Below are 22,944 nucleotides of genomic sequence, written 5' to 3' on the forward strand. Positions count from 1 at the left end.
TAAATCCAACTGACTGGCAACTAACAGTATTAACTAACTGGCCCTTATGTGAAAAAGAACAAATAATTCAAGGACCTTTTCAGAGTGCATAAGTAAAAAAAAAAAACAGGTGCTGAAAATCATGCTTATCTGTGAGTCCAAGGGTAACTGATCATCTAGCCACACTCCCAGACTCCTGACCTTGATTGAGGTAACTGGGTGGGGTTCTAAGGTGGAGGGCCAAACATTTTCAGACCACCCATTGGCTGCTGAGGTTTCAGAAAGGCAACTAGATGAAAAATGAACTTGTCGGTGAAGCAAGGAATTAGAGTAAAGCATGGTTTTGATTTTTTTAAAGGGTGTGGATCATGCATAGGTTTATTTGATCCAAACAATCTTTACAACACACAGACTCCTCCTTTTTTCCAGATTCCCTAAATGTGAAATCAACTTGGTAGCGTCCACATGTATGTACAAAGAGGTGCCAGGGAGCCAGCTCACAGCTGCCAAAGGTCTCATATAAATATTAAATAATGACGGGTTGAGAGAAGAGCTTTGTGGCACGCCACAGGATATTTCATTTGAAGACTCAAACTAGGGCACTGCTACTTATTTGATTCTTCCTACAACAAAGGAAGTAACACAAGCCAAATCTTTGCCTCTAATTAAAAGCTAGTCGAGAAAGGCATGGTATAAGTATGGAGTTGTCAACAGTAGCTGACAAATCAGGAAGGAACCACCACTCACCTGACATCGTCCATAGTGGCGGCTGCTGTAAGCTCAGTACTGCTGCCGGGTATAAATCCGGCCTCCGCATCATTCAACAACTCCTGCTGTCTCACAAAGGACTGAGGTTGTGTCACTGCAATCACTTCCAGAAACTTACTGAGGCAAAGAAGTTTACATTTAGGGAAAAGGTTTGCCATATATCTTGGATTCAAAGATGGCTTTTTTAAGATTTGACCATAGCCATTTTTAAATGATCAAGAACCACCCCGGACTCAAAGGAATTCTGATAAACTGAAAAATGGCCGGTTTCACCCAGGATCATCTGTCCTTATTAACTCTGGTTGGGCAGGTTTTATGAGGGGAGGGACCCTGCCGTTCAACGAGCTGCCATGATTCCCAATAATATGGGGTTAGTAATAGACTGGACGGATGCAAAAGTTACTAACAGGGTCCTGTCGTCTTCAACAATGATCAGGGCAGCCGGCTGATCCTTGATTGACTCAGCTGAAGTTAATTCTAACTGTATTTGAGCGACTTTGTCAGAAAAATAATGAGCCAAATTGTCACAAATAGTCTGTGATGGGAGAAAATAATTGTCTAGAACTTTTGGTGACTGAAGTTCTAAAGAACATTAAACAGTTCATCTGAAATATTTGAGAAAAATATAGTCTGAATAATGTTTCCTTTTTGCCAGAGCTACCGTGTTTTTTATATAAGCAGTTTCTGTTTCTATGCAAATACTGCGCTCTGATCATACTCACTCCTCCCCCAATACTCGGGCTGTCTGAGCGTTCTTTTCTCCAGCATAAGAATGGTCCATACCAAAGATTCCACCAGAGAGATCCCCTAGCTTGAGTTCTGACCATCTTGGCACATGGTGCGGTGGCATGGCATTGGTGTCGAGAGTGGGTGGTGTGTAGCTAATGTGGCAACGGGTCTTGTTGACATTGATTGCATAGTATCTCTCCCTGTATTCGGGCACTGCGGGGCTGCTGGGCGGCTGGTGCAGTACTTGAAGGCTTTGGAGAGGACTTTGCTCTTGGTGGAGGCTTCCCTTGTTCATGCTGTGCAGTAATGTGCTTTGGCTGAGGCGATGAGGGTCCTGAGAGCTGAGCCCAGGCAGTAAGATTTTATTTTATGTTGTGTTTTTCTGTCAGTGAGTTCTTGTGGACACCAGGGTGTGGATGGTAATAGAGGACACTCATGGTGAATAAACGTGAATAACCTTGAGGTCCTGTATGGCCCTTCTGTTGGAATCTCCTATATTTAAGTTGCAATCAGTGGCCATTCAAGCCTTCTTTGTTCATGGCTCCCCTAATTGGATTAATCCACTGTCATTTAGAGCGCCTCCCAATCTTACGCTATTCAAAAATCAATTCACTCCTCTTTCAACGTGTTTTGAGTTAGATGAGGCTCCACCTCATTGATTTCTCTGCCTGTTTAAAACTTTGTCTGGTCTATTAGCACTTTAATGCCCTTGGGCCATCTGTGGTATATATACTATTTACATAGCATAACATAGATGATCAATGCATAATCAATGGGATGATTTGAGTTAGCAATACTCTGTTCTGCTCAAGCGAAAGCACTCTATACCATGTAAGTTCATCATGTCTCATTGGGATCAATGAGTGCCCTGAGGTGAGGAGTGCCCCCCTCAAGCCACGGCACTCCAAGGTGGCACGGGATGTGGGTCTCTGTTTTCCTCATCAAGTCTCCTATCGCACCAGTCCCCTGTGAAGGATAAACAATAGAGTTTGGATTTGCAGATCTCTTTCTTCCATTTTAGTCAGAGTGAAAGTGTGATGGTAAAATAGGACACACATTCACACTGCAAAAACGATGGCATTCTGGCCAGATACGGTGGCGGGTTGAGTATGCCCACCAACATGACATGCTATGGGCAGGGTATGCCATTTACTCTGGTGAGCCTCCAAGATGGTGGCCCCTTTCCCATGAGCAGCCGGAAGCATCCACACAGCGAAGCCACAATACCCAGAGACAATGCCCTCTGCAGGAGTGGGCAATGGGGAACACAGGGATGTGACTTGGGGGGCCTCACATCACCTCAGTTTTCCATCTGTAATTTAGTCGTGAATTTGCTTTTTGAGGAATCGAAGGGGCAAACGTTGGGTGTTGTAATGTTAATGCTCAGCCCCTCCGTGTCCGTTCTCCCAACATTGAGGCTGATGAAGAGTGACTCAAACCCTCCGCTTGAGTCGGCTCCACACTTTAGTGAGCGGTGCAGTACCGTCACGTGAGCACAGTGACCAGGTGAATGGGCGGTGATACATGAATGAAATAGGGCGGGTTTTCTGGAGTAATAGTAAGTTCTGCTCTGTTTCCTTTCTGAATTCCGCCTCCACGCACTCTTGTCTTTGGCTGCAGATTCCTTTCCTCAGTATGATACCCTGTTTCTATAGTTTGTCCTCAGCATAGGGTTGGAACATCGATATCCAAAGTAAGCAGTCTAGTCCTTCAAAATCTACACACACGCTGACACCTCCTCCACCCGCTTCAGAAATGGGCTCTCAACGGTATGGTATGATATGATATGATTGATATGATTGGTTATTTATAACGCACTTAGTACCCAGAGGATTCTAAGAGCGGATCCGGGGATCGAACCTGTGTTGTTTTGCTTCCAAGGCAAGCACATTGCCCCTGAGCTATCCCCTGAGCTATCCTCCTGGCACAAATGCTGGCTGCACAAGTCAAATCCTACATTATACCTCTATCTATGCGGCTGCATGTGATTAGGATAGTGGTGGTGTGCATAATGCAGCCCGCGTTCTAGTGGCATATGGGGACTCATGCAGCCCTTAAAAAAGCAACCAGGGTGTGCGGGCACAAAGGAAACACCCGGTGATCAAATGTCCCACAGGCTGTTCAGGGGACCAAAATGCCAAAGGCTCAAGTCTCCTGTTCTGTTTACTGACCGGAGAAAATCCTCTGCCATGCACCGTACGCACAAGCACATCCGAACCCTGGCTTTGGCATAAATGCAAATTCAAATATGCATATTTGTGTCACGCTCCAGCACTAGGCCGTTGTTCATGATAATTATGTCTGTTCCTTGGTTACTGCTTCTGGTTTATGCCACATCATACTACTCCCTCATCCACTGCGGTTGTCATTCATACAAAACCAAAAGGTGCTCTGGGCAACCCTACAGGCCACTGTTTGTAAGCCTGTTATGCCATTACATAAGGGGAAAGACTATATGAAAATCAGGCTTGGTCCCATCCCGGAAGGGGCAGTCTAGCCCGAACTGATAAGTGTTCTTCTTTGCTGCTAAACACCCTATTTCATCACTCCACCAGCCTTTCCAGTTCCCACCTTACACTCTCCCCCACACTTCTGCAGCTATAAATCTCGGCGCCATCTATGACCCTTCTCACAACTTCTCTACTTTTATCAGCAAAACTGCAACAGTGGCTTGCCTCAACTTCCTAAACATTAGGAAAATCAGACAGCTCCTTCCTTTCAACACCAACAAGCATCTCTTAACAACTCTTGTCTTCTCTAACATGTACCACTGTACTAGCATCCAAGTTGGTCTCCCCAACTATGCTTTCTGTCCTCTAGACAAGATAATTAACTTCGCTAACAGGACCCTCTTTGAACTCCCTCACTTCATACCTACTTCCTCGCACCGTCACCGGGCTGGATGGCTGATGATGCAAAACAGGGCCAGACTTAAATGTCTTCTCCTGGTTCACAAATCTGTCCATGGTAAGGCACCACTATATCTAAGTTCCTCTATCCAAGTCTTCTGGTAATCTCTGCTCTGCCTCCTCCACTACCCTTACGGCTCCTCGCCCTCCCTGTGCTTCCTCTCACTTCTGCTCTTTCTCTCTTCTTGCTCCACTTGCATGGAATTCTCTCCCCCCAGACATCCGAGAAACAGTCCATACTGATTTGATCAAAACCAAACTAAAAGCCTACCTCCTCGCCTCTGAGTTTCCCTCTTCACTCAACTCTCATGTGCCTTCTAGCTAACTTTTTTTCTGTCGCCTCTAACTTGCCTCTGCCCCTCACTTCCTCTGCCTCCACTCTAGTACTACACCCATCATGGTCACGTCCCGAGCACAGCTGGCTGTACCAGCCTACCTGCACTTGAAGATTTCTAATGTTGGTGGCCCTTAATCTATGTATGTCCACCCTGCATTGTTCCCGGTGACTGTTCCATTTACTCCGCTCCTCAACCTGGTGAGAATGTCACTCAAACTCGCCCCATTGTAAGTAGCTCACGGCTTCCAGTCCAATGTGATTTCTTATCTATGGTACATTCTTTTGAGATCACAGGAGCATTGTTCTTCCCTGTATATAAATACAATTAAAAAATGTTTTTAAAAAATAAATACCGGCTTGCAAATTATTCATTTGCATCAAGACACTGCTGTTCTGTTAATGGGTTTTGTGTAATCGCCTTGTCTTGTTAACTGTTATGTACTGACTGCACCCGGATGCCTGCAGGCTATGGCGCTCCAGAAATAACTAAATAAATAATAAATCAATTTGAATTTGAATTTGAACTACAACCCTCATTCCCTAATGCCAGTACCACATCAATGTTTTTGGAGTGTGGGGATCCAAGAACCACCGTCTCCCCCCCTCCCCCCTGACCGCCTCCATTCCTATCACAACTCATAGAGTAATATGCTGCCCTGGCAGTAATCACAATAAGGATGGGAACTCAATGTGAGCCCTCTGACCCCCTCATCTGTGCTGGAATCATGACAATACCCAGGTGGCATTACAGGGGCAATGTTAGCAGTGCATGTGGATGTTATATCTGTTCTAGCACAGGTACAGGACATAGTGTAACAGCAGCAGCCATGAGGAAGTTATACAGGCTATAGTGTATCTGCAGGGCACAGATCAGCAGCCATATGAAAAAGCAACACATGCTCCAGTAGAGACTCAGAACCCAGATGAAATATGGCCAGGTAGCATGCCTTGAGTTACAAGGTTTGAGTTGAGATGTCACAAGGAATGTACATGTCCACCTGCGTAAGCAGAGGACACCAATTGGGAGTCATGAGAAAGCGACATATACTCTAGAACAAATACATGAGGGGGATTATAAACTATGAAAGAAGCCTACCTAGGACACAGATTAGCAGCCTCACAGACTGTAAGTGCTGCAGCGTCGATACAGGTGACGGATTGGAAGCAATGGGGAAGGTACACATACCATGTCATATATAGAGGACACAGATCAGAAGAATCATATCCTTTGTGGTGTGCAATATACCAACGCCCACTACTATTATATATAAAGCAATACCATAGACAGTTTAAACAGGAGTGGGGCTTTTTTGAAGAGCCTACACTGAGAGCTAAATAACTTATAGGGAATGCAAATGTTGAAATATTTTGAACTGGAAATTGTAACAGGTTAGGCACTATGAGGTTAGATGAGTTGCCCAGGATCAAACAATTTGGTTACACAGGGAAGCTGGGTTTTGAGACCAATCTGCAATTGCAGTACTTGACTATATTGTTTCCAAGTGTTTGTCATCCAGAAAGGTGCAAATATTTGAGAATGTTGGACTGTCTTTAAAATAAAGACAGTCGAGCGTAGAGTCAGTCTACGTCAGTCCACTCAGAATTTTTGGATCAGAGAGGAGCTGCAGCGACGTGATCCAGTTTACCGGCGCAGCAAACTACTGTTGCTTTAAGAAATCCACGTTGTGTTTGGTGGGCGGACACAATATAATCTCAACTCAGGCGCGGAGTGCGCGGAGTCAAGCGTAGAGTCAGTCTACGTCAGTCCACGTCTGGTCGCGGCTGTTCGCAGCTGCGAGTTGTGCAGTGTAGTGTCGTGACTGACATGACTGCACAATAAGGCCTGGGAGGCCAGGCAGGACCCCAAACCAGACGAAAGACAATCTAACAACGTCGGATGCAGAATCCTTGGACTGCTTTAAAAGCAGATTCTCGTCTTGAGCCATCTAAGGTAAGCACCGCATCACGCAAACGAGTGTCAAAGAAACTTTTGGATTCTTGTTTACAATCAGCCCCCATTGATTGCATTAACCTAACATCAGACAATACGTCTCCTTTAGCAACAAGTAAAAATCTGGAAAACCTATCTGTGGTGATCGCATGTGCATCCACAGGTGAACTCAGGGTGAAAGACGAGGGCATGACGATCAGCCTTTCTGCCCCGTCTGAAAACGCCGACACTTCAAACTGTCTGCCGACTCAAGTTCCCGCCAACTCAAAGGCGGCAACGAACTCTTCTGACGCTCTTGCAGCTTCTGGCGTCGTGCAAATCCTTCCAAACAATTCTGGGGGCTTTAGCGTGGCCGGTTGCGCCCCCGATAGCAAAGCAGAGGAAACCGCTGAATTCGCCGCCTTGGATAAAGAGGGCTTCCTCCTCGCCAGCCCATTACAAAGACCTTTACTAACTTTGCCCGATTGACCTCCACTCGATCGGAGCTGAATCAAAACCAGTTTCACCTAATCCAATTCACTCCGAAATAGTCGAAGAGTTCTTCACTCCTTTCGAACTAACAGATGCAGAGTTATTGGAAGCCTCACAAGATGAGGTCGAAAACGAAACACTAAATGATTCCCCTGTAATAAAGTCCACAGTGCCGCCAGTAATTCTTACTCACACCTGTTGATAACAACGACACAATTCTGGCCGGCTGCTTGTCAGTGGCTCACACAAGTAGAAATAACATTCTTCACTCGAACATGAAAGAACAACCTGAAGTGCCTAGACGATAGGACAACGCAAAAACAACTACACAAACACCATCACACGGTACTCCCACCTATCCACGGTTTCAATATGACGCAGAAGATGCAACGCAACGACCTGGCCATTTATTATCAGGCCGTGCAAATCAAAGATCTCAAGTTGATCTACCTCGTTGCAATCACAATCTCAACGCAGAAACATAGAAAACACCTTGAGTAGAGTATGACAGTGTTTTGCTGGGGAAACGCCATAGTACCGGTCTACCATCACGTGACAATTGTTCCTTAAACCACGGAGCAGACTGGGAAACAAGCATATCTTTAACCAAATTTCGAGCCCAACCGCATATGAAGACTTCATCGAGTTCACCGAAAAACAGTGGATTGCGACTAAACCAATTGCACTCATTGCAAGTCCCTGTGACGAACGAAACTGGGAACTTATCAATAACAAGTGACCCTAACTCAGAGACAGCAAACAGTACACACACAAGCTCAGCAGATAAGACTGGCGCTGAGTCGAAACCTAGCCTCTCCTCAGCTGCAGCCATGCAGATATATAACAACGTATTGGCTGTCTCATCTGCAGCGCTTTTGTCATTTTTGAAGATGTATGAGTCCCTCCACGAGGCTCACAAAGATCAGACTTCTCTCATCATATCATTAAAGGAAAAGATGGACAGTTTTGACTCGGCAACAAACTTTTTGCAAGCCCAGCTGACTCAGGAAGCAGAATGCACACTGCGTTGGCGCCTAAGTGACCTGGCCGCACGCCATCACTGTCAGAATGACTCTCTATCTGATCGCTTGCTCGAGGCAGTGAATTGGATGCGCCACTCTGCCACCACGATGAACTCAAACATCGAGTCACAATCACAATCACAACACCGAAAACTTCGACTCAAGATGCGAGCAACCCACAGGAACGGCTTACAAATGAAACTGTTGTGAAATTAGTATCCAAGGATACTTCTCAAATAACACCTCGCCCTGGTGTGGACATTCTAGCAAGCAACACAAATCTTGACATACCTTGCAATGTCCCTGACGAAAGGCCAAACTTCAAGTGTAAGATCATGCTGAAGAGAAACTCACAAAGGTTCTTGGTCGAATTGTAGCTCCCTGCAGCAAGCGTCAAAGAGTCGACTCAGAACCGGAAAGCATCACAAGTAAATCCTCAAGATCTACGATTGACATCTGTGATCTCTCCACATATTCTGACGACATTCCAAACGAGCAATCAACATCTAACCCGCGTGTGGTCCCTAAAGCCCCCTACACCGGATCCCCGCAAACTCCAACTTCTGAGGCGCACAGGGACAAGAAGTCCAATCACAAGTCAACGGTGTCTGAGCAAAGTTCGAAAAAAATGCTGTCAAAATTGAACCCCAAAAATACCAGGTCTCAGGGAAACAAGCAAGTATGTTACTCTTCTCGTGCTCCTACATCCTTAAGATCCAGTAACAGGTCTTTGAATTGTAAACTGAGATTGCAAAATCTGCATCAGGAAGACGACGACTTGAATTTGAAAATGTGATGAAATTATTCACCTGCATTCCATCGCTTCGAACAATCACGTCTGACGACATAAAAATTGTGGAGTACGCAACTGAACGGTGTTGTGACTAAGTCCATTGCACATCTCCTCAGCTTCAGTTCGTAACGCCAATGCATCAGACGAACTGCTAATGTTTGGATTTGACATATCAGTAGAACCAACTAGCTCCGACCCAGACACGCCCAGAACCAGTTCAGGGAGTGCCTTCTTCAGTAATCCAGAACTAAGAGGTGCTGATCTACGCCGAGCAATGCTAATCCCAGACTCTAAAAGACCAAGTATAAATCTGGCTCCCAAACATAATAATCAAAACGATAAAGCAGGTCGACTCTAGCCACCAGCCATTGTGAATGAATGTATTCGAGAATTTTTATCCTGGAACACTAGAGGGTTCACTCACCTATTTAACCAATTCGACGTTGAGATGGAAAAGGTATTTGTCATCTGCCTGCAAGAGACATGGTTAAGTGAGCCCCCGTCTAGAGACGGATTCGTGATTCTATTAAACCCTGCAATTTAAAACGTAAAGGGGCGCCCCTCTTCCGGCCTTCTGATAATGATAAGGATAAACACTTGTTGGCGGCTCATAGACTCATTTAGTCCCAACCCCTTTGTGCAAGGAGCTCTACTTCAATCAAACAACAAAAACACAACTATTAGGAAGCACCTGCTCATCTTAAATGGGTATTGGAACCCGTACAAAATCAGTACAAAATCAGTTCTTGATTCAATGATACGTCACATCGACAAAGCAGTATTGAATTACAAGAATCTTTCAATAATCCGCGCCGGTGATCTAAATTGTACTTGGTTCAAATATGACCCAGTCAACCAGGTGTTTAAACCATCACCGAACAACGAAGTAACCAGTCGTGGGCACCTCTGGAGTCAGGCATTATGTACCCGCAACTGTAAAATGGTCAACGGTCACGTGCCAGGTGATCAACCGCCTAAGCAAACGTGGTCGGATAACAAGGCACAGTCAATCATTGACTATTTCTGGGTTTCCCAAAACTTATTTGAAAAGAAGTTGTCACTTACAATAACCACCGTGCCAAACAGTGACCACAATCTTTGGCGGCTTGCCTGCATAGTGGAATGGACAAATGAAATAAGAATTCACGACATTCCCGTCTCTGTGAATGCCAGCGGAAATCGCCTTAGGATTGACAGCTCGAAAATACAAAAAATGAACCAGAAATTTCTTTATGACGATGCAATATCGGTTGATTATGTTCCCCTGCTCTCAGATTTCATCACTGTAAGAGCCTCAAACTCAATCATGGGGCAAAAACACAAACACTTATCATCCACGTTATTGACGCAAGCAAAAAAGGCGATGCGACGTGACGTGAGGAACTTGAAGAAGTCGAGAATCGCGGTCATCGACATAAGTAACATTAAAACTGCAATTCAAAAGCGCCGTCAACAGTATAGAAATTGGCTAAAGTCCCAAAGAATCATAATCGAGCAAGGCAAAGCAGAGTTACTTATGAAACAACTTGTTCAGAGGAATTCACGTGAAACCAGGGCAATTTCGAATACAGGTAACTCAAAACACCATTCGATTCTGTCAAATGGGATTGATTCAGCGCAATGGGAACTTCATTTCACAAAAATTTTCTATAACCCACAACATGAAGAAACGAGAGCCGTCGAACACAATTTGCCATCATGGGACATGCAAATATCAGCTGAGGAAATCAGAGCTGTAATACGGACCCTGAAAAATTCAAACGCAGCCGGCCCAGATTTAATAACAAACATAATGTTGAAAAATAATGAAGTGGAATGGGCAACTTTCATAGAATCACTATTCTCACGACTATCATCAACAATGAAGATTCCAGTCTCTTGGCGTGAAGGAATTATTGTCCCTATCTACAAAAAGGGCAATCGGGCGGACCCAACCAACTACCGCCCGATTGCCCTGTTGGACACTATTGGCAAAATCATTGCTCCCTTTTTACGCCAAAAGCTTGTACAATGGTCAGTGGCAGAACAAATTCCCGACATACGGCAAACAGGCTTTACCAAAGGTGTTGGTGTGGAAGTGAACCTACTATTAATGACCATATTAAAACTCGAAAGTCTAAGGGCAAAAACATGATTGTACGTAGCCTTCATCGATCTACGTGGCGCCTTCGACAGTATCAATCGATCTAAATTATGGCAAAAATTGAAAAATTGGAAATGTCCTAGTAACTTGATTGAACCCATAAGAGCACTACAATCAGATACAGTCATCAGTATAAGATTAAACAACCAAGGAACATTATCTAATCAAATATCTACGAATATGGGTGTGAAACAAGGCTGCCCTTTGGCTGCCAAGTTATTTAAACTGTTTATTGCAGATATTCCAGCTCACCGTAAAAACGTGAGATGTTTTCCGCCCATCCTGAATAACACAGAAATCGGATGTATCATCTACGCTGATGACGTGGTCCTCTTAGACAGGACCCAGATAGGTTTGCAACGGCAAATGACAAACTTGCTTGAATATCTCAGTAAAAATGACTTGGCGTTAAACACCGAAAAAACCAAGATTGTTATTATTGGCCGAACAAACATCAAAAAACAACGTCCATTCACGTGGAAAATTGACAAGAAACACCTGGACGTAGTGGATTCAATAAGATACTTGGGAATTTCCTTTAATAGCTCACTCTGCGAACATCATTGGAAGACCGACATGACACATCGTATGATTCAATTTAGTATCCAAGCACAGCTGTTGGACAAATCCTACGGGAAATTCACTTTAACCCCCGTATTGACTTTCTATACCCAAAAAGTAGTTCCGGCTATAACTTATGGATCGGAAGCAGGATGGAGCATTGACGTCTCATTTTGGCAGAAAATGGAAGACATCTTTTGGCGGCATGTCTTGAAGTTGCCGACCTACATTTCGATGAAGCAGATAAGATATGAACTTTCATTAAACTCTCTTCACGCATGTGTCATGTGGAAATCTTTGATGGCACTGCAGAAGATGATCACGACGCCCATTCTACCAGCATATCAAATTTTTTCCACAAGACCGGGCACAGGAAAATCAAATCTCCTAGAAGAGTGGAAACAACGCTTGGAACAGATCTTAGTTCATGCCGACCTAACAGCAGACGACTTGATAATGAGACTGCAATCTGTAAAACAAAAGTTTGAACGTTTGTGTTGGATTCAGAATAACGACCAACGTCTTAAGATGCCAACGACATTAGACTCTGGAATAGGAGAACACAAGTTAGGTGTCCCATGTCGATACCTAACAAATTGTCAGTCTCAACATCACCGTGAACAGTTTCTGCGAATTCGTCTAAATGCCATAAAAACCAGGGCGACGCTGTGGCTTCGTCACTCAAACAAAGTAAATGACAATATGTGTCGCTTCTGCCTGAGTGAAATTGAATCATTGGATCATCTGTTCACCAAATGCACGCAGACCATGCCAAAACGGAACCTGCACTTAGGAAACCATAGTCCTGCGAGCCCAGCGTCCCGAGACTGGTGGTCATATGCTATGGCTGGCAGTTCTGTTAAACTAAGTTGTGCCGTAGTCGACTTTGTGGACTCACTTGATTTGGAGGCAAATGCATAACCATTGACAACTTGTGTTTCTTTTTCCTATGGTGTTGGAGCGCAACTCCTTGCTTTGTACTGTTTGTTTTAAAAAAGGAATCAACAAAATCATCATGCAGTAACAAAAGTCTGATGTCACGGTGTTAACACTGAGGCATATTAGACTGATGTTTCAAAAAAAATTAAAAAAAATAAGAATACCATTGTATAGGCGGATTTAGAAAGGACAAAAGTCACAAGATAAACCAACATGACAATGTTATGAAATACTTATGAAAACAATGTGTGCAAAAAGACTGAGTGCAGCTTTATTTTCTCCATCATTAAAACAAGTACCAGATGACTAACTGATTTGAGCCTAGAAATTCCCATCTGGTTTTTACTACTATAGAGAAAAGATTTAAATGCTGCCAATCTAAGAGGCGGCCTGATACGGGCCCCATCTTAAAGTCATAGTTTGGCACTGACTTGCAAACAACTATTCATGATTTGAAGAAGAACATTTGAAATTCTATAAAACAGCAAACAGTTTTTATGTGTGATAAGCTGACCTGGCAATCCTTTTACCAGACGGATGGATCATTGGACACGTTCTCTCTTGTCGCATCCCATTTCAGTCAAATGGTCATCGTAACAAGAAAGAGCTAAACCATGGAATCGGAATGCATGAGGACAACCTTTTCACTGAAGACATCACAGTATTCCACTCTGACTAAATGCCCAGGATCACAGTATCATTCTCTGGTAAAGGCGGGATGCAAGCCTTAACACTTTGGTCCCACTGTCTCCAATTTGGTTGCTTTACCACCTCTCCGGACAAACACAATAAACCAGAGCTGAGTAGGCACATGTTCTCCATTGGTTTCCCCCACTGCACAGGCTTGGAATCATATCCCGAGTATAGTCGACATTTTCTTTATTTATTTACTTAATGAAAATTACAGGGAACACAATGCATTTTTGGTACATAAATGCTTACAAAACATTTTAACATTGATTTGCAGAGCAGCGGACTAGTGTCTCTAACAATGGTTGACAGGATGTGGATATAAGACCAGATGATGCAGGGGAGTTAAAAACATGAACCAAGGACAAGGATAGTTGAGCATGATATAGGAATGGGATAGGGGAGGAAGTGTTACGTTTTTTGGATGAATGGTGAGGGTTAAGTATTGTGGGGTTACTATAGAGAGGTAGTGGGGAGAGGAGAACAGGGATGTGGTGGCGTAGAATGTTATGCAAATGGCTCTTAAGAAAGGAGGCGAGCTAGGAGGTTGGATTTAAATAGAGGTAGAGTGGGAGCAGTGCAGAGAGGTAGAGGAAGAGCATTTTCGAGGAAGGGAGCGAGGAGAGGAAGAGAGTGGATACGAGAGGGAGCGCAAGGGACATAATAGGTGACAAGGAGGTGAGCCGAGGACGATCGGGGGAAGACAGGGGGGGAGAAGGGAGTGAGATGGGCAGATAGGTAGAGTGGAGCAAGTCCATGTATAGCTTTGAAGTTAATGAGAATGAGTTTATACTTTGCTTTCTGTCCCATAGATAACCAGCCCAACTTATGACGGGCTGGGGAGGTGGAGGTGAAACGCAGAAGTTTGAAGAGTGTACAGACAGCAACATTGAGGACTTTGACGAGAGGTGAAAAAGCACAGCTGAGAAGGCCATTGAGTAGACTGGCAGAGTAGTCAGATCAAGAGGATACGAAAGAGGAGATTAGGTGTTTAGCAGTGTTGCAGGAAAGAAGATCTCTTATTTTTCTGATGTTGAGGAGATTAAGTCTGGTTGCAGTGGCAGATTTGGAGATGAAGAGCGGGAAGTTGTGAAACAGGTCAAAGAGAAAAACCAAGGTTGCGAGCTGAAGCAGAGTAGGTCAGCGAGAAGAATAGAAGAGGGGTAGAAGAAGTGATAGCCTGTTTGGATGGGAAGAAGAGAACATCAGTCATAGTGGAGTTGAGCATGAGCAAGTGAGATGCCATCCAGTATTTGATGGCAGAGAGACAGTTAGAAATATATGTTTTACGGTAGCTCTACAGATAAGGAGGGAAAGGAGAAAAAGATCTGAGTGGCATCAGTGAAGAGTTGATAGGAGAAGTCATATGAGGAGATCAAGGTGCCAAGATCAGAGGTATAGAGAGTGAAGAGAAGTGGACCCAGGACTGACCCTTGGGAAATACCAACAGTAAGGGGGGAGAGTGGGGAGGTAAGGCTGTTCCTGGACACCTGGAAGTGTCTGGGGGTGAGGTATGAAGCAAATCAAGTGACAGCCTTGTCCCTGATGCCTAGGAGAGATAACAGAATGGTTGACATTGAGGGCAACAGAGAAGTTGAGAAAAATAAGAATAGATAAATGGCTAGCATGATGAGCAAAAGAGGTGGAGTTGATGACATTGAGCAGAGATGACTCAGTAGAGTGCAGAGGTCAGAAGCCAGATTGAAGAGGATCCCGCAGGTTGTGTGTGTCAAGGAACTTAGTCCATTGTAAACTACAAGTTCTAGGTTATTGAAATAGTGAAGTAGAAGAGAGCTAGTGTGAAAGTTGACAGGACAGTTAGGATCTAGGCCAGGTTCCTTAAGCAGAGGGATGACAGTACCCGACTGGTAGGATGATGGAAACGTGGCATTGTTCAGAGAGGATTTGAAGAGGGAAGTAAGATATGGAGCAACTCTGGGAGCTCTGTGTTGCACTATGTGTGGGCATAGAGTGTCAATGGGGCACATGACCTTGGAATGGTCTCTACACAACCACAAAATTGATTGATCCCCCAGCCCGCCAGCAAAATAATTCCCTCTGAACTGGTTTAGAACTATAAAAAAGCTTGTTCTGAGGCATTAAGATTGAGAACATGTCCCTACCTGATGTCAACAGGTTGGACTCCCGTGGGTGGTCAATTCACTTTTCTTCATGTACTGGACATGATATAGGCACAACTATGCTGTCCTGATGATCATGTTTACAGAACTAAAATCTTGCTTTATTTCTGTTGTTTTTGCACATTTGTAACAAATCTTGTTCACAAGTGCGTTCTTTACTCATGCTTGGGGTATTGTTTTTGCCATATTTTGATTTCATTAATGATTGTATAAATTTGTATGTATGAATGTCACTTATTGAAAAAATGTGATATTTACATCTTTAAAAATATTTTCTGATTAAATAGTGGCCACTAAGTCAAACAGTAGCCCGTCAGAGTTGTTTGTTCTCCTTATTGGTGCTTCTGTCTCCAATTAGGTCAGCCATGGGTATAGATTTTTGAGTATCCAGAGCTACTCTAGGGTTCAACATTTACTGTTCCTGAAGGCAAATCTGATAAGAGCCTCTCCCTCAGTTAATGTAATCACACCGTAATTAGAAGTGTGCTAATAAACCCACTTGGGAAGGTCACACCCCATTGTGTTTACCAGCACATGAAAGGTTTGACATGAGGAGAAGGTTGAGAATATCATAAGGGTTAGTGGGGCAAAAGGAAGACATTTTTGCAGGAGCGGAGGGTAGAGGAGGTGGAGAAAAGTGAGAAGGTGGGGGACATAAGGTAATTTGCAAGGGTATTTTGAAGGTTAGAACCTTTTGAAGCAAAGTAAATAACCAGATGGTTAGAAGAAGGAGTAGAGGAGAAACAAGGGAACCGACAAGGACAGACAGCCACTCATGACCTCAAAAGGAAAGATATATCCACAGACCACCACAGATCACCACACGGAGGCTAACACCATTGTGAGCCCGATATAAACAAATAACACAACAAAAACAACAGGATCCCATTAGGAGATACAGCCACACAGGAACAACCTAACCACAGGCTACCGCAGATCTCCATAGGGAGGCTCTCGCTATTATGAACCCAATGAAACTAACCACCCAAATATAGTCCCTGACTGCCAAAGTTAGTCACCAAACCACCAGGTTCAGTCCCTGATACGGTTAGCCTTAGTCAGAGAGTTTAGTCACTGACTGCTGGGGCTAGTTACTGCCAGGCAGGGCCAACCCCAGGAAAACCTGACCATGTCACAGCCCCCCCCCCCCACACCCTGCCCGGGATTTGAGCCACCCTGAGAATAGATCCCATCGCAAAAATGCCCGCACCATGAAAGACTGACGCATAAGGAACAACCAAAACATAATGAGCGATATGGAACAAGCTCATAACTCCACACCAAGGAACAGACCCATAGCAAGGGATTGCCTACTCACACGCTCAAACTCACTCGAACACCCTACCTGTCCACCTACCACCCAATCAAAACAACCACCTATCCTCAAGAACCAAAAGGACATCAGCAGGATAACTAGAAACCAAGGGGAAAGATGGGAAACACACGGAATCATTACAGAAAGAAACGGCACCAGTAAACCATTAATCACAGAAAACAGGCATGACCAAAGGCGCCATCAGCATCGACAAGAAGACAATCTCAAAGAAGACATCAATCCAATAAGCAACCCGACCAAACTACTCAATGAAGAAACAGCATCAACAAACCCGGAAGAGCAATCTGGTGGAAAAAATTACCAACACAACCACCAAAATACACTGCCAAAGACCAAACAGACCACAAAAAACAGTAAGATACATTTTAACCTAGTCAACGCCAGATCAACATCCAAGCTTACAGCAGAATTATATGACCTGCTATGCGATGGAGGGATAGACATGATATTTCTCTCATAAACTTGGCTAACTCAAAACTGCAAGGTAACAGTGCACGACTGACTACGTAACAACTTCAAACTCAAGCATGCCAACAGAGAAGGAAAAAGAGGAGGAGGAATTGCGGTTGCATAACAAGGACCAGCTAAAAATAAAAACAGCACCACCATTAAACATGCCAAACTGTGAATCACTCATCCTACACCTAGGGTTAGACCCCCAAGCCAACCTAATGTTTCTGCTCATCTACAAGCCATTGATCCAGGAGAGCCATTAACAGTGTGGACCTAAACACAAGTCCGAAAGCCGCAAAACCAGCAATCACCATTCTAGACTCAGTCGGCATAGATAAAAGAACAGACACAATTCAAAAATGGATCAGGAAAACACTTGATGAAATTGCACCAGAAACACCCTTCACCCCCTCACTAAAGAAAACAATAGCAAGGTGGTTCATGCCACATCTCAAAGCACTGAAAAAACCCAACATGAAACTAGAAAAAGAATGGAGGAAAAACTACGACCAAAACAAAAAAGACACATACCAAAGACAGATTATACAAAGCCGAAATACTCAAAGCCAAAAAAAGCATACTACAACCAACGGATCACAAGATCAAGCAACACCCAGAAAGAAATGTTCAACATCGTAAACAAAATAAGAAAGCCATCTATGTGCAACAATGCACCAAACCCCATGCAAAAACTATGCAACGGCCTTGCAGATTACTTCAAAAATAAAATCACCAGCATCCAGCAAATCATATAAAGCAAGTCAAAAAGCAGCACTGATCACCTCATTCAGCCAACATGGGAACCACTGACTGGACTAAACCACCTTACTGCCAATCTCATCAGATAAATTCAACAGCCTGGTGAGAAAAAGCAAAAGAGCGGGCTCTCCAAAAGATCCATGCCCACCCAACGTTTATACGATCATCCTCACCCACAAAACACTGGCAGACAATTACTGCAACCTCTTCAACCACTCACTAAAAACTGGAGCCATGCAACGAGCATTCAAATCAGCCCACATCAAGCCGCTCCTCAAAGATTCTTCGGGAAATGCGGAAGACCTAACAAACTACAGACCATTTCAGATATCCCTGTTCGGTGAAAGTACTAGAAAGCTACGTATATGAACAAATCTTTGAATATGTAGAAAACAACTAGTTATTAGATCAGGCACAAGTAGGCTCCAGACCCATGAGAGGAACGGAAAGTGCACTACTATCTATATGGGATGATCTAAAGACCAATGCAGTCTCCAACGTCAACTCAGCACTAATACTACTTGATCTCTCAGCAGCCTTGAACACAGTCAACCACGATACACTCATCAAAAGACTAGAAGATATTGGGATCGGCAACACAGATCTACGCTGGCGAAGATCCTTCTTGTCAGAAAGAACAGAAACAACCTGGATAGCGCCATTCAAGTAAGCACCTTGGAAAAAAACATGCAGAGTCCCACAGGGCTCATCACTATCCCAGTTACTTTTCTTTTTTTTAACAACTTTATTTATATTTGCACACAGTTTATGCACGTACATTTATACCATTTGATTAATTAAGCATAAATACATATACAGGTCAATTCTCTTCAGTGTTCAGGTTTTCGAGGTCTGCCAGTTCCGCCAGATATTGTTTATATCGGGACTAAATCTTTCTGGGTCTACAGGGGGCCATGACTGAGTCTATGTATAGTTCTTCAGTATCGTTGACCCACACCATGTCTCTGTTCCAGTCTTCAATTGTGGGTGACTGCGCATTCTTCCATCTCATTAAAATGACCCTTTTCGCTATTAGCAGGCTTAGATTCAATAGTTTCCTCCATGTTGGGTTCATTTTCCCTTCTGCCCCCAACATGCAGATCCATGGTGTCCATTTCACCGGTTGGTCTGCCATCTTATCCAGTGCTCCACAAACCTCTGACCAGTATTGTCTCAAATTGGCACAGTCCCATAGCATATGAAATATGTTTGCATTCTCAGAGTTATATCTCGGGCAGGTACCCGCCGAGGCGGGATATATTTGCTTGAGTCTGGACGGTGTGAAATGTGTCCTATGAACTATTTTAAAATGAATCAGCTTGAACCGTGCATTACAGGATATCCATTTGGTCATTGCACAGATCCTGGACCATTCCTGGTCTTCTTTCGACTGCCCCAGGTCGTGTTCCCACTTGCCCATGGCCGCATGAGTCACAGCTGGGCGTGTTTGCAGTATGGTTTTGTAAAGAGTGGAGGCAGTTATTTTCTGAGTCCCTCCCGTGAATATATAACCTAGTGCCATATTTATCTCAGGTTCCTTCGGGAATGTTGGGTACATATGTTGTGCGAAGGCTGCCACCCTATGGTATTGCTGTTTACGTGTGTTTGTGTTCCCTACTACATCTTTAATGTCCTCCCATTGGAGAAAGCTATGATCTGGGAACAGCTGCCCCCACTGGGTGACACCTCTAGCACTCCAGTGCATTACCATTTCACTCTCGATAGCGAAGGGTGTGTGTGGGTCCCCCCATATTGGCATACTCGAATGGCATAGTTTACTGAGTTCGAATAAGTCAACAATTCTGGACCATGACGTGGTGGTGACCCTGGATGGGTTTGTCGTGTTGTACTGTTTAGGGGTGGGCTTTGTTATCCCATGCAGAGCCAACATCGCCTCACGCTCCCTCAGTGTGGGGGGTCGGGGGACAGGGTTGAGAAAGCATGTAGCCCATCCAGCCGCGTGGTGTGCCTGCGCTGCTAGGTAGTATAGTTCCATATCTGGTGCCATCAGCCCGCCTCTGGAGTGTGTGTCTGTTAATACCCTCCAACTCAGCCTGGGGTGCCCTCCCCACACAAATGCTATGGAGGCGCTGTTCATTTTAGAGAACAGGGCACGGCCTGGCCACACTGGCACCGTACTGAAAAGGTAGAAGAGTTTCGGCAGTATCACCATGATCCCTGTTACTTTTCAACATCTATGATATGATATGATAGGTTATTTACAACCTGCTTAATACCCAGAGGTTTCTAAGCATGGACCCGGGGATTGAACCTGTGTTGCTCTGTGTCATCTTGCTTCCAAGGTGAGCACGTTGCCCCTGAGCTATCCTCCTGAGACCTGCGTGACTCCCCCTGATTAAAACATGGCCTCACCTGCTATAACTAAGCAGATGACACTCAAATCACCTATAAAATCAACACCAGCGACTGCCTCACTGAACTAAACCAGTGGATGAATACCAACAGCTTTCAACTCAACATGGAAGAAAATGAAACCATGATCGCACCTTATGACCCGCCGAACAATGTTCACATTCCATGACCCACTGAGCTAGGAAACCCACCAGAGCCATCCAAGGTGATCAAAAAGCTTGGAATACTAACGGATAACAAACTAACACTCTAACTACAGGTCAACTCACTAGTATAGAAATGCTAATTCCACCTTCATACGATCAACAAGGTACTTCTGAACATTTCTTTCACACACAGAATACTAGCCGTCAGTGCCCTCGTCATGTCAAGAATAGACTACTCCAACAGCAAATTTCAGAATACCTAGTGTAACGAATTCAGAACACAGCAGGAAGAATACTCCATAGACTCATTAGAAGAGAACATATCACCCCAGCACTAAGAACACTGCATTGGCTACCAGTCAAAAAAGAAATCTTCTTCAAACCTCTGCATAACACACAGAGTGATCCATGGCCAAGCAGCAGAAGTTACACAAGAAAAAATCACCATCTATAAACTGACTTGAACACTAAGATCCAGCAACAGCATCCGCCTGGTACCAAAACAATACGCAAACCAAACATTCGGGGACCCGCATTTCCTGCACAGTGGTGAAACTATGGAACTCGCTCCCAAGGGAAATACAAACAGCAGAAGATCACCTACAATTCAGGAAGCTATTAAAACATGGCTCTTTAACGCACGCACCGACCTGAAGAAATCACCATAGAAAGAAACCCCAACGCTGCAACGCAAGAAAACTCCACGAAACCGGACCACCGAAAAGGCTAAGAAAAGGCTAAACCGAAAAGGAACAAAATAAGCCAAACAGTTAACCCAATGCAAAAACAACCCAGACAACCCCTGACTATCCCTGCTAATAACTCTCTAACACTTTGCATACTGACCACCCAACCCAGACCTTCAACACCAAACACCCAAACTTCAGGCACTCTACCAATTCTCCACAACACTCAACACAGCAATATGAAAGCTAAAATGTGGAACAATGCTTTCACTTTCATATGGAGAAATCATTCACTTTTACATTACACCACATACATGCTCATACTGAAAACTGTTCCAATCCAACCCACTTTATAGTTACAATGCTTACCACAGAAAGACAAATGCATTTAAATATTAAATATTAAAATCACATTCAATTCACTAACATGTTTGGTGTATTTACTTATTCACTATTCTACTAAGGTTTTTACTAACCAACCACAATACCAAAATCTCTGTTGCTATTTGCAATACATGCCTGACCTCTCGAGGGGTCTTGTATAGACCTCTCGAGGGGTCTTTGTGGCTTGGAATAAAAACCCTCTCCAATGTATGGCCATTGGCAAACTTAGGAGCGAGTCACTGTCCCGTGATAATGACCCCCTCAATCTATAAGGCTAAATTAAGTGCGCATGTTCCCGGAAAGAAAGGCATCTTTAAGAGGGTACAGTAATACATATTAAAAGGAATTCTTATAGGTTGCAATCTAGGCTACAAGTAAATTGGTATTTTAAGGAAGCATTCTAGCTTCCCACATCCGCAGGTGAGATAGTTCCCTGAGTTAAGCGCTCGCTTCAGGGATAAGTGCAAAACCTGCAGTCGTATAATGGAACCTCAGCCCTTCCTCATTCCAAGCTCGATAAATTGAATATCATTAAATTGAGCACCAATGTCTGAGAACAAAAGACATAGTTCTGTCTTTTGCTCTGGTTCCAAGAGCACAGCAGGAGCCAGCAGCAGAATGGCCTCCTCTTTTTATAGAGTGCCCTTCTAGCCAAGGCCTCGGTTTATCTTCTGCTCCGCGTTTCCTGACCTTCAGCATTTCCCTTATCTGAGAAGCGTGGAATGCTGCACGCACACGCTGTCCTGAGTGCAGAGGTGTGTGGGCACTTCAGCAGCACGAGCCCGTGCTGCTGCCTTGTCACTTTTCCCTGGCTCAGGGCAGCCCATGAGAGGGAAACCACTTGTATGATGAGGCAACACGCTAAAAGTGCAAATTGCGCACTGGGTAAGTAATTGCTTTGCTGCTGGTTGAGGCCTCAACCTGTTTGTGTTCTCTTTGCATAAGCATCGATGATTACAGCAGAGGCGTAGCCAGGATTGTCTAACAAGTGGGGCCTGAAGCTAATGTATTTGGGCCCACTGCAGTGACATTAACCTCTGTAAATGCCCACACAGCGCTGCTGAGTGGGCATTTACAGATTTGGGTGGCCTTGCCCGCTCAGGTCTTACTCTGTCTACGCCTCTGGATTTCAGCTGGTAGCAAGAAACCCAGAAGGGTGGGTGCGTTTGGATGAGAAGTCCCGAGTCTGAGTTTGCAATCCCACTGAAGACACAGTCATCCCCTCTAAGGGATGAAGAAATGTCCTGGCAACTACTTGAACATAGGTATAAGGGTGATGTAGTGCTTGAAATGCCTCGGATGAGATCATGCAGTACATTAGTTACCCACCTATCAATGCATTGTCTGTTCTAAATACACAAAGAAACCCACACT

The 22,944-nt window shown here is 44.2% G+C and overlaps 1 protein-coding gene across 2 annotated transcripts in view; it reads right to left on the reverse strand.

Annotated features, from left to right (window-relative positions):
- SYNPO2 (synaptopodin 2) overlaps positions 1-22,944 on the reverse strand; it is a 716,997-nt gene that overhangs the window by 323,426 nt on the left and 370,627 nt on the right. The window lies entirely within an intron of this gene.

Source organism: Ambystoma mexicanum, chromosome 6q (genome assembly GCF_040938575.1).
Source record: "Ambystoma mexicanum isolate Mex_15411 chromosome 6q, UKY_AmexF1_1, whole genome shotgun sequence".
NCBI classification, from domain to species: Eukaryota; Metazoa; Chordata; class Amphibia; order Caudata; family Ambystomatidae; genus Ambystoma; species Ambystoma mexicanum.